General features: G+C 45.7%; 1 protein-coding gene across 1 annotated transcript in view; it reads right to left on the bottom strand.

Moving 5' to 3' along the window:
• LOC144166347 (uncharacterized) overlaps positions 1–9,051 on the bottom strand; it is a 31,676-nt gene extending 22,625 nt beyond the window's left edge. The window contains exon 1 of the mRNA XM_077695872.1: positions 8,832–9,051. The gene's annotated coding sequence lies outside the window, so the exon portion shown is untranslated. The remainder of the gene's footprint in view (positions 1–8,831) is intronic.
• Positions 9,052–13,705: the final 4,654 nt, after the last annotated feature.

Raw genomic sequence — 13,705 nt, forward strand, 5'->3', positions numbered from 1 at the left:
GGCGTTGTAGACTGCCGACTTATCTTTCTGTATTTCCCCAACGAGCCCCTCATTTCCTTACTATATATATATATATATATATATATATATATATATATATATATATATATATATATATATATATATATATATATATATATATATATATTGAGACCACCCCCAAGCACAGGAAACAAACATACCTTACATAAATACCCCAGAAAGTGAATGGGAAAATCGCCCCGCCGGTAGCGTAGTGGTTATCGCACCAGACCGGTATTCTGGAGGTCGTGGGTTCGGATCCCACCTGGCGGGCATTTTTTCTTCACTTTCTTTCTTTCTTTCCAAATTCTTAATCTGTTTCAATGATCTACCACATCCTCCCCTTTGCTTTCCGAGGTTTTCTCGACTGCCAACCCTTATTTCTGTGTTATTTTCAACGAGCCCCTCATTTCCTATTCTGATTCGCTACATGCATAGCGAGGGCCTCTGTTCTGGCAGTCTTGTTGCCAAAGGGAGCTTAAGAGGGTTCAAAGCTGGTCGACCACTCTGGACATGTCGTAGACACTCGAGTCACGACCCGGGGGTTAAAAAGAAGGTCCCCTTCACCCCGATTAGTCCGAATGGCGCTGGCTACCACCCCCAAGCACAGGAAACAAACATACCTTACATAAATACCCCAGAAAGTGAATGGGAAAATCGCCCCGCCGGTAGCGTAGTGGTTATCGCACCAGACCGGTATTCTGGAGGTCGTGGGTTCGGATCCCACCTGGCGGGCATTTTTTCTTCACTTTCTTTCTTTCTTTCCAAATTCTTAATCTGTTTCAATGATCTACCACATCCTCCCCTTTGCTTTCCGAGGTTTTCTCGACTGCCAACCCTTATTTCTGTGTTATTTTCAACGAGCCCCTCATTTCCTATTCTGATTCGCTACATGCATAGCGAGGGCCTCTGTTCTGGCAGTCTTGTTGCCAAAGGGAGCATAAGAGGGTTCAAAGCTGGTCGACCACTCTGGACATGTCGTAGACACTCGAGTCACGACCCGGGGGTTAAAAAGAAGGTCCCCTTCACCCCGATTAGTCCGAATGGCGCTGGCTACCACCCCCAAGCACAGGAAACAAACATACCTTACATAAATACCCCAGAAAGTGAATGGGAAAATCGCCCCGCCGGTAGCGTAGTGGTTATCGCACCAGACCGGTATTCTGGAGGTCGTGGGTTCGGATCCCACCTGGCGGGCATTTTTTCTTCACTTTCTTTCTTTCTTTCCAAATTCTTAATCTGTTTCAATGATCTACCACATCCTCCCCTTTGCTTTCCGAGGTTTTCTCGACTGCCAACCCTTATTTCTGTGTTATTTTCAACGAGCCCCTCATTTCCTATTCTGATTCGCTACATGCATAGCGAGGGCCTCTGTTCTGGCAGTCTTGTTGCCAAAGGGAGCTTAAGAGGGTTCAAAGCTGGTCGACCACTCTGGACATGTCGTAGACACTCGAGTCACGACCCGGGGGTTAAAAAGAAGGTCCCCTTCACCCCGATTAGTCCGAATGGCGCTGGCTACCACCCCCAAGCACAGGAAACAAACATACCTTACATAAATACCCCAGAAAGTGAATGGGAAAATCGCCCCGCCGGTAGCGTAGTGGTTATCGCACCAGACCGGTATTCTGGAGGTCGTGGGTTCGGATCCCACCTGGCGGGCATTTTTTCTTCACTTTCTTTCTTTCTTTCCAAATTCTTAATCTGTTTCAATGATCTACCACATCCTCCCCTTTGCTTTCCGAGGTTTTCTCGACTGCCAACCCTTATTTCTGTGTTATTTTCAACGAGCCCCTCATTTCCTATTCTGATTCGCTACATGCATAGCGAGGGCCTCTGTTCTGGCAGTCTTGTTGCCAAAGGGAGCTTAAGAGGGTTCAAAGCTGGTCGACCACTCTGGACATGTCGTAGACACTCGAGTCACGACCCGGGGGTTAAAAAGAAGGTCCCCTTCACCCCGATTAGTCCGAATGGCACTGGCTACCACCCCCAAGCACAGGAAACAAACATACCTTACATAAATACCCCAGAAAGTGAATGGGAAAATCGCCCCGCCGGTAGCGTAGTGGTTATCGCACCAGACCGGTATTCTGGAGGTCGTGGGTTCGGATCCCACCTGGCGGGCATTTTTTCTTCACTTTCTTTCTTTCTTTCCAAATTCTTAATCTGTTTCAATGATCTACCACATCCTCCCCTTTGCTTTCCGAGGTTTTCTCGACTGCCAACCCTTATTTCTGTGTTATTTTCAACGAGCCCCTCATTTCCTATTCTGATTCGCTACATATATATATATATATATATATATATATATATTCTTAGCGAGTCAGACAGATCGGTATTCGGGAGGTCGTGGGTTCGGATCACACCCAGCGGAGCATTTTTTCACCACTTTCTTTCTGAATCAAAAAATTCTTCATCTGTTATTATGACCTACCGCATTCCCCCGTGGCTTTCCGAGGTTTTCTTGACTGCGAACCCTTATTCTGTCTTAATTGACCGAGCCCCTCATTTCCCATTTTCTGATTCGCTACACGCCTAGCGAGGGCCTCTGTTCTGGCAGCCTTGATGCCAAAGGTAGCTTAAGAGGGTTCAACGCTGGTCGACCAGTCTCAACAAGTAGACACTAGAGGCACGACCCGGGGGTTAAAAAGAAGGTCCCCTTCACCCCGAGTAGTTCGAGTAGCGCTGGCTCAAACCCCCAAGTGCAGGAAACAAAAAAATAACTTAAGATAAATACCCAAGAATGTGGTGGGAAAACAGCCCCGCCGGTAGCGTAGTGGTCATCGCATCAGGCCGGTATTCTGGAGGTCGTTGGTTCGGACGCCACCCGGCGGGCATTTTTTCACCACTTTCTTTCTCACTCAAAAAATTCTTCATCTGTTTCTATGACCTACCGCATCCCCCCTTTGTTGTCCGAGGTTTTCTTGACTGCCAAACTGCCAACCATTAGTCTATATATATATATATATATATATATATATATATATATATATATATATATATATATATATATATATATATATATATATATATATATATATATATATAGCGAATCAGAATAGGAAATGAGGGGCTCGTTGGAAATAAGACATAAATACGAGTTGGCAGCCAAGAAAACCTCGAAAAGCAAAGGGGAGGATGTGGCAGGTCATTAAAACAAACAAAGAATTTGGATAGAAAGAAAGGAAGTGGAGAAAAAACGCCCGCCAGGTGAGATTTTGGAGCCCGCCAGGTGCGATCGAGAATACCAGACCGGTATTCTGGAGGTCGTGGGTTCCGATCCCACCTGGCGGGCATTTATTCTCCAATATCTTTCTTTCTTGCCAAATTCTTTAACTGTTTCAATGACCTGCCACATCCTCCGTTTGCTTTCCGAGGTTGTCTTGACTGCCAACTCTTATCTTATTTCTGTCTTATATATATATATATATATATATATATATATATATATATATATATATATGGCGAATCAGAATAGGAAATGAGGGGCTCGTTGAACATAAGACAGAAAAAGGAATTGGCAGTCAAGAATACCTGGGAAAGCAAAGGGGAGGATGTAGTAGCTCAAGATAAAGAATTTGGAAACTAAAAAGTGGAGAAAAAATGCCCGCCAGGTGGGATCCGAGCCCACGACCTCCAGAATATCGGTCTGGTGCGATATCCACCACGCTACCGGGGGGGTACTTTAGCCTCCACTTTCTGGGGTATTTATGTTCAGGTGTTTTTGTTTCCTGCGCTTGGGGGTGGTAGCCAGCGCCACTCGGACTACTCGGAGTGAACGGGACCTTCTTTAACCCCCTGGACGTGACTCGAGCGTATACGACATTTCGAGAGTCGTCGACCAGCGTTGAACCCTCTTAAGCTCCCTATGGCACCAAGACTACCAGAGCAGAGGCCCTCGCTATGCATGTAGCGAATCAGAATAGGAAATGAGGGGCTCGTTGAAAATAAGGCAGAAATAAGAATTGGCAGTCAAGAAGAACTCGGAAAGCAAAGGGGAGGATGTTGTAGCGCAAGATAAAAATTTCGAAAATAAGAAAGTGGACAAAAAATGCCCGCCAGGTGGGATCCGAACCCATGACCTCCAGAATACCGGTCTGGTGCGATAAACACTATGCTATCGGCGGGGGTACTTAAGCCTCCACTATCTGGGGTATTTATGTTCAGGTGTTTTTGTTTCCTGCAATTGGGGGTGGTAGCCAGCGCCACTCGGGGTACTCGGGGTGAAGGGGACCTTCTTTAACCCCCGGGCCGTGACTCGAGCGTGTACGACATGTCGAGAGTGGTCGACCAGCGTTGAACCCTCTTAAGCTCCCTATGGCACCAATACTGCCTGAACAGAGGCCCTTGCCATGCATGTAGCGAATCAGAATAGGAAATGAGGGGCTCGTTGAAATAAGGGAATAAGTTTTTTCTCCACTGTCTTATTTTCCAAATTCTTTATCTTGAGCTACTACATCCTCCCCTTTTCTTTCCGAGGTCTTCTTGACTGCCAATTCTTATTTCTGTCTCATTTTCAACGAGCCCCTGATTTCCCATTCTGAATCGCTACATGCATAGCGAGGGCCTCTGTTCTGGCAGTCTTGGTGCCATAGGGAGCTTAAGAGGGTTCAACGCTGGTCGACCACTCTCGACATGTCCTAGACGCTCGAATTACGGCCCGGTGGTTAAAGAAGGTCCCCTTCACCCCGAGTAGTTCGAGTGGCGCTTGCTAGCACCCCCAAGCGCAGGAAACAAAAACACCTGAACATAAATACCCCAGAAAGTGGAGGCTAAAGTACCCCCGCCGGTGGCGTAGTGGTTATCGCACCAGAACGGTAATCTGGAGGTCGTGGTTTCGGATACCACCTGGCGGGCATTTTTTCTCCACTTTCTTGTTTTCCAAATTCTTGATCTTGAGTAACTACATCATTCCCTTTGCTTTCCGAAGTCTTCTGGACTGCGAATTCTTATTTCTGTCATATATATATATATGTGTGTGTTTGCGTGCGCACGCGTGTGCTTATGTGCGTGTGTGTGTGTGTGTGTGGTGACGCGAACCCTAATTATTCTGAGTAGAGATACCCATAATGAACAATACAGGTCTGCTTTCGGTTAATTTATGCAGGTACAAACACTTTTACTGGCGTACTCCTACGTGCCCACAGAGATTGTGCTTCTGGATTCTGGAGCGGTATTCTCGTGTTTGCTTACGTTTTGTGGCCTTTTCAAAACTGTCCGTTTTGAATTAGTCTTATTGGCTAAAAGCGAACAACCGGGTGTGACGTACCGCAAGCGCGGGGGAGTTGTTTCGGGGCTTCTAGGAGCAAACGATTTGAATTTGAAAAACGCGAAGGCCAATCATGAATTATAGGGTTATCGCCTGGTTTTTGGCTCGTCAGCGGAACATGTCTCGAGAATCTATGTAGACGCATTCGAAATCCCTACAGAAGCATTTCCGCCTCTCGAAGGGGGCTGTGCAGTGTCTTTTCTTGGAAGTCTTGGGCGAATTTGGCCGGCTGTAGTGCGGGCTTAGTGTCAAGGACCAAGTGATATGCGCCCTTTGTTTCTTCGCTACCAGTGGCTTTCATTCAGCGTACCCTAGTGAAGCAACGATGCAGCCTCCGCTGCTTCCTCCGTGAGCCCTTGTATCCCCGCCATTGCCATCACGCAGTGAAATAAATGATCGTCTGGGAGCTCGATAGCTGTCGGGCAGACGACCACAATTACACAAGCACTCGCCTTTTAATTTTACTGTTTATTGGTACTTGAAGACTACACATACCAGGTTAACGTTCGTAGGCTTCACGCACAACGGTACGTTGCCGAAAAAACGAAAATCCTCACCCCTTACAGATTTTTTTGTGTGGTAGAACTCAATGACAATATCAACATCGTAACGCGCTTTTCGAGGTTGTTAGAAAAGATCGCGTCCGCATGCTGAAAATGCGTCGATGCCGAAATGCGGGGTTCTTTTGATGCACTGCCATATAAACCAATCTCAAAACGTTGGCCAAGCGCAAAAAACTCTGAATAGCCGTATCACCTTTTGCACTTTACTGTCGCAGAAAACATCTGGCTGAAGCTGCAGTCTTTGGACGGTCATCCCATTGCGGTCACAACTTTCAACGTCGTCACAAAAAAATCTCATGGCGATTAGATTTTCAGAACACATTGAAACAAATACACAAAAGATAGCTTTAGATGGTTTCAGTTAAAATTTGTTTGCCAAAACAGTTATGGCATCACCAAAACCCTCTGCTTAAGTGGAACTACGTCGCGATGAAAGGGACGCAAAATAGACGTTTTCAAAACGGACAGTTACGAGAGTACCGCCCCTACTTATAACGTTCACTTACACGATACAGCATGCACGGTAAACTTATTTTCACCCGAGCGGAAAATTTATGAAGGTTATCGGTGTAGTTATTTTGGTCTTTCTGCACAATATGATCAATTGCAAATTCAAACTATTCAAGCTCTTTCTCTCAAGGCTCATAAATCACGTCGGCCCGCCCTAGCTCCGACAAGCTCGGAACACGCCCATGCTGCTGCCCTTGCCCCAACCTACGCTGAAAAAAGACCAGCCGGAACGCGATCAGCCGCGACCTGAATAGGCGACTATATCATCCCCCATGTGCCGTGCTCTGGCCTGCCTTGCGTCCGACCTGTCTTCATTGAGTCGGCGGGCATCCTGTTCTTGGCCCGTTGCACATCAAACAATGCGCCCCATACTTACCGCCAACTACTTATCAGCTGTTTCGTTTCCTCTATCTCGCGTCCTCGCCGCACCTTTACGTTTTCCTTCGCCCTCGACCGGAACTTCACTTTCAACGAGGAGGATCCTTCACGGGATGAGGAAGAGAGCATTGGGCCAAACCTCCGGTGAAGAGGCTGTGTGGGTCGCGCAGGCTGCGTCTGCAGCCTCATGGTCACCTTGTGAATATTTTGAATTCATCGTTGAATCCATGATGTTTTTTGCTCATGCCACCATGTGACAATAAATAGTTATTTACGTGAGTGTGTGTTTCTATGTGTGGTACGGAAGAAAGCCAGCAGTATCAATTCTCGAGCATTGTTAGTGTGGGGCTTGACGTAACATAAAATAATGAAGTCGATCAGGTCCACGCTTCAGCGATTGATGGGCAATAATGATTAAAGGTATTACGAAGCATTCAGCATATTTAATCTTTCACTAGGACAATGGTGGCACGAAACATGGCAAGATAACTATAACGGCACAAACACTCCAATGTGTAAAAAGAAACATTGTAACAAGTGCAAACGTCTTATCACTCATAAACGTCGCTCAATCGTGCACTTCATTTTGGTTTTAAGGTGTGGTACGTTTACAAATGATCCGGCGATTACTCATACCTACGTCAGCTTTTTCGCGTTCTGCTTCTGAACACACCATCTATTGGATTTATTTTGTAATCCTTCATCACATGTTTAAATGTATTCGACATGCGGGTCGGTAAATTAAAACACAATTCTGATTATATACAATAAGATTAGTGTAAACTTAGTTGCAAGTTCAAGAATTGGACATCATCGATCACAACGACACTAGCTTGCACAAGCTGTAAAATTGGATTCGCTTCTCCAAACATTTTTGTTTCTTTCAAAAAACGGTAGAATGTGTTACTCCTCCCTACCAAAATGACTCCGACGAAACAGCAAGTCCTGTATTTCCCAGACGTGCATTTGACGCTACCTGCTTTGCCGCCAGAGGTAAGATTTTTCTCCGTAAAAATAACGCAATAACAGTGTTATACAACAGCCCGTTCATAAAAAAAGCTCTGTGCAGACACCAATAATTCCAAACTCGAAATGCTGAATGCCGAAATCTCATACAAGAAAGTAGAACAAGATAGACGTTGTCCAAGATGTCAAATGAAGACAGAACGAAACCAAAATATGTGTAAATCCCGGGTGGGAGTCGATTCTTTAGTTAGTGAGCGATAACACCAGCGAATGGGAAGCCACGAAGAGTCACATTAGAGACTATCATTACGGTCTTTATACTCTAGTTCTATTTTGCTGACTGTTGTAGAATCTATATTCATCATGCCTACTGATCATGCATTGTACTTAAAACCAGACATTAGCATGATGACTAGATAATGATTCACCTGTTTTCTTGTGATGTATGTGTTTTCACACAAAAGAGGAGAACGTTGGAATTACTGCAGGATAACAGAGATCGTTTTATAATGGCCGGCCACTCGAACGCGGTGCGTGGAAAGAAAGAAGACACTAACAAATTGTGTGTTTTGCGCGTTGAAGCTACACCATGGTTATAAGGCGCGCCGTAGTGGAGGGCTCAGGCTTTACTTCGACGAACCTGGATGTATGTTACATGCCCTGAACTCTCGGCATACTGCCGTCTTTGTGTTTTACCTCCATCACGAAAACTGCCGGAACCGCCATGATCGAACCCGCATCATGAGCTCAGCAGCACACCTGCCACTTGCATCACGGCTGCGGGTTGCACTGGGAATTACAATGATCAAATAATTCTCGCACACATTTTTAAGGGCAGTTGTCTGATACTTTAGTTGCAAGGTTGTAAAATTGTAAATAAGCATCAAATAAATTATTTTTACAATTCTAAATAAGCAGGAATGAGCAGAGCCACATTCCTCTCTAATCATTTTTCTTAGAAAACTAAAAGTTATTTGGGGTAGTAGGTACTACTACTCCCGGCTAATGTTTCCTAGGTGGCTGTGTGCACTAGCCGAGAACTTCTGTGAGAACTCTGCCTACTTTACGAGCGACTGCTTGCGCAATCAGCTTGTAAGCAAGCAGCAAGTATGTGGCTATTTTCTTACCTTTCCACCGCCTGGACGAGCCGCTTTTTCTGTAATCTCAACGTCAGGGTCTCGTTTTATAGGTCTTTCTTCAACGCTTCAGTTCTAAAACTGGACGGGAGCAGTGGAGAGCACACGTGGACGAGGCAGTTTTACGCTCCAACAATTAAAAGCTGCCCTAGGTTCACATAACAAAAGGCAGTCGGAGCGGGATCCTTACCACACGCTCTGCACCGATGAAATAGCCTGTGTGGTTTCTTCAAACGCGCCGGAATGCTTTTATTTGTTACTTGACTTCCCTTTGTTAAGGTCGTGGGTCGGGCCCCCTTCCGCTGGGTACTGCGCGAGCAAATGGAGAGGTGGCACCTGCACAAACGCCCCAACTACATTCGAGACTCGTTGCAACGTCTTTGTGGCAGTAACGCGATGTTGTTGTAAACTGCTTTGTAGCCGGAAATCGGAGGTGTACTGCACAGCTAGTGTTTCGATGTTTCAATACCAGCACTACTGCCATGATGTCTGCTAAAGTTGTGGAACAGTTCATAAACGCAAAAAAACGGTTGACAGCAGCAATAATAGAAGCTTTCCGCATAAAGAAAGAATAGAATGAATGTGTTAGCCGAACATCTGTCTTGGTTTCTTACACTGAGTATGCGTTTTTGTATCAGGCTTGATAAAATGTGTTGCGATTTGTTCTCGTCGGCACACGTGCTGTTTGATTATGTACAGAATGTTTGGTGTTTCGTGCGCCGTGATCTTGTCGGATGGTAGATTGTAAATTCCGATGTTATGACGGTACCGTTTATTCCATGTATATAAGAATGTTTTCCCGTGATACATTTTCAGTTGCTAGTAGCGCTTCGTCCAGTGTGCTTGCTTGTCCTTGTCGTTGTAGCGCTTTTCCCACCATGAACATTTACCAACAAGCCCAGCTCACCGTTTTTCTAGAGCTCAAACCAGGAGATCCAAGTCTGCCTCGTCGCCAGAGCCGCCGATGTCGCTGCCCGGCATAAACCGGCAGCCATTTGAGCGCGCGAAGCTCAAATAAACTGCTGTCTCTCTTTCTCGCAAGACATCGGGGGGACGCTTAACTAACGTTGTGTACAAATGCGGAGAGAAATCATGAAATGGACGTTTCAGTAATCACACACACAAGCTGCGCGTTCACTTTCGCTTTGTTTTTCGACTTGAACAAACAGCTGAGCACCCGAGCAGGCGCCTTTTTTGAAGTATCCATTAAGTACGTATATAGTAAGATCACCAGCGATTGACGGTGTCGTTGGAGGGGTGGTATCTGATAAGGCCCAGTGATTTCATTTTGTGCTGGGTTCTGCACGTTCTGTCTGTCATATCATGCTTCGAGGAAGCGTTTAGTCCCGGAGGCGGATCACTGGATAAGCCAGTCTCCGTGCTGCTCTCGGATATATGTTGCAGATGAAATCGAATGCGAGCGTTGACTTCACGACAAGACGAGCCAGCATTAATGTTTCTGTCATAGAATTTTGCATTATCCATCGGGCTTATTTCGTAGAATGTTCGCGCAGTTCGGGCCACATTGATTTTTCTAGGGTGGCGCTGTACATTTGAATCTCACAATTTTAATTGGCATCTACACCGACGAGAATGAAGAAGTCCGCTACCTGGTTGTGTACCCAATCTGACACCCTATCAACAATTTTGAGTGTGATAACGATCCTCAATTTGGAAAAAAGCGCCCTTTGCCAACATTTCGATCTTGAACCACGTTAAGGCATCCAAAAATATCAAAGGGCAACGGCGATACTTTGGTCACGCTTCTTAATACGGGGCTATGTGACCTTGCTCCTTGGACCCCCATGTAGTGCCTTAGCTCGGGCAAAATGAGCGGGTGCGGCCCAGGCAGCTTTTCACTGTAAAATAAATTCATGAGCGGTAAGTTCCCCTTCACTGATGTCTAGCATTTTGGCGTAGTTTCTGTATCATTTTCACGAGCCCTAACAAGAAACCTGCATGTAACAAAAACCTCCATGTAACAGAAAATTGCCAACTTTTGTAACCTTCGTTACATCCAGGTTTAACTGTTGTGTGGAGCCTTAGAGTGAATTCAAACATGGCTTTCTCTATGTTGATGCCTAACGGGATGATGGTACTCGAAGGCTGTTCAGCTGTGGGGGCTTTGATTTCTCGATGAGGGATTGCATTTTGGACTGAATGTGAAACATCCGCTTATTGGTTTTCTGTTCGAAGGCGTCAACGCAAGCTAGGAGAAGAGCCTGCTGGTTTGGAGGTCGTCGGTAACTTAAGCAGTGATGGAAGATAAGGGAGTCTTGGAAGGAGGGGTCCGTTTAGAGTTGGCGGGAGTCAGAGGGGCGTGCTGTATGATGAGACACACCGGTTTCGGAAAAACTCACCGTGTATGTAAAAGGAATGGCACCCAATCTGCGTGGACCATTGGGCATCGCGGCAATAGTGGCGGGAAGAGATGCGATTGTTTTGGCAGGAGGCGATGCTGTTGTGCTGTGCTTTGGCGATAGGGCTTATGCAATGTCATGAGCAACGGCCTTATCAATAGCACCTCCAGAGAGCGGATGGTAGACAATCGTGTACTCAGTGTCGGCTAAGCATGCGAAAACCTGCCGATGGGCGCGGGGTGTACGACTTGACGGCGCAGTGCCCGCAGCTCGCATGTCCGTGATAGGGACGGAGACGGTGGGTATGGCGGCAGGCGTTGTGGGTGAGTTCTCAGTATTAAGCCTTTCTTTGATTTGCGCTCCCGGAGAACCCTGACCCAGGGGCATTCTTGGTGGATGCTGCTGGTGCTCTTCAAGTTTATGTCCATTGTTTTTGGAGCTAGCACTATCAGCTATTGCGGGAATGTCAGTCACTTCACTTCACTTCACTTTATTTCCTTAAAGACCCCCGAGGAGGTATTACATAAGGGGTGGGTTAACAAATAAAGTTTTTTTTTTATTGACAGGGGTTTTCATTGCGAAAGATGTGCAGACAGTTGGTCAAAAAATGTTGATGGACAGGAAATGGCCACGACGTCGTGGGGAAGATCATTCCAGTCGTGTGCAGTCCGTAAAAAAAAGGACATAGAAAAAGTGGTCGTTCTAATACGTGGACGGGCTACTTCAAGTGGATGACTAGTGCGGTGAGATATGCGGGCTGGTGGAATAATGTAGGGATGACGGAATGGGCTATGAAAAATTTTCTGAAACAGGCAGAGGTTGGAAATGCGACGGCGGACGTCAAGGTTTAAAAGAGCAGATTCTTTTTTGAGGGATGACACACTAATATTATACGCATATGAAGCATGAATGAACCTAGCAGCACGGTTTTGAACTGCCTCAAGTGAGTCGATGAGATATGCTTGGTGTGGGTTCCAGATTGGAGACGCATATTCCAATTTAGAGCGGATAAGGGATTTGTAGGCCTGTAGCTTGACATTCTGGGGGGCGTGGCGAAGGTGACGTTTCAGAAAAACTAAGGATTTGTTTGCAGACGATATAATGTTGGTAACATGCAGACGCCAGTTAAGATCATTGCATAGGGTGACACCGAGATACTTATATGATTGCACGTGTTCGAGGGCGACGTTAGCGATTGCGTAAGGGAACAAAGAGGGGTTGCGACGGCGGTGGAAAGAGACTGTTTTACATTTGTTGGGGTTAAGTTTCATAAGCCAGGTGTCACACCATTCCTGCACGTGGTTAAGGTCATCTTGAATAGCGGTTTGATCTGTCGGGTTAGTGATTGAGCGATAGATTACACAGTCGTCAGCAAACAAACGGATACTAGAGGAGACATACGAAGCTAGGTCATTAATGTAAATTAAGAAGAGAAGGGGACCGAGAACGGAGCCTTGTGGGACACCTGATGTTACTGGAAGGGGGTTAGAGGGCACTTCTTCGAGTGAAACAAACTGGGAGCGGTTAGTTAGAAATTCCTCAATCCAAGTTAAAATATCAGGGTGTATTTTTTAAAGATCTAAGTTTCATTAGCAGTCGCTTATGGGGTACCTTGTCGAACGCTTTTGAGAAATCCAGAAATATTACGTCAGTCGGTAGGTTAGTATCGAGACTTGTGTGCAGATCCTGGACAAAAAGGGCTAATTGGGTTTCGCAAGAGTAACCCTTACGGAACCCGTGCTGGGCAGGATGGAAGAAGTTATTGGCGTCAAGAAAGTGAATGATTTGGGAGTAGATGACGTGTTCCATGATTTTACAGGGTACGCTTGTAAGAGAGATTGGGCGATAATTTAGGGGGCTGTCTTTGTTACCTGATTTAAAGACCGGCGTGACCTTCCCCACCTTCCAGTCGTCTGGTAAGTGGCCTGTGCGAAGTGACTGTGAGAATAACAATGACAAAATCACTGAAGAAATAGATTTCGTGTTTTTAAGAATTTTAGAATTGATTTCGTCCACACCTGCTGAAGAAGACAGTTTCAATTTTTCGATAACAGACAATACACCCGATGGAACAAATGTGATAGGCGACATATTAGACAGGATACAGTTTGGTAACGCAGGAAACGGTATATGGGTTTCGTTGGTAAAAACAGATGAAAAGGCAGCATTGAACAGTTCAGCGCTGTCAGCAGGACTCATATCATCGCCAGCTTCATTTTTCAATGTAACAGTGCGGGATTCATGCGGGTTAATGATTTGCCAAAATTTTCTGGGGTTATTGGTTAGAATCTTGGGCAAGTCTGTGTGAAAAAACGAGTGTTTCGCGCTGCGTATGGCGAGCAAATATGCTTTTTCGGCCGCGTAGTATTTATCCCAATTCTGAGCTATAGGTTTTATCTTGGCAGCCCGAAATAATCGTTTCTTCTTATTGTCTAGTTTTTTCAGGGTTTTTGTGAACCATGGTTTCTGACAAGATGCGCGAAATGTGGTTTTCGGTATGTACTT

The sequence above is a fragment of the Haemaphysalis longicornis genome, unplaced genomic scaffold (assembly GCF_048455015.1).
Source record: "Haemaphysalis longicornis isolate Haplotype H1 unplaced genomic scaffold, Haemaphysalis longicornis Haplotype H1 scaffold_17, whole genome shotgun sequence".
In the NCBI taxonomy this organism is placed as follows: domain Eukaryota; kingdom Metazoa; phylum Arthropoda; class Arachnida; order Ixodida; family Ixodidae; genus Haemaphysalis; species Haemaphysalis longicornis.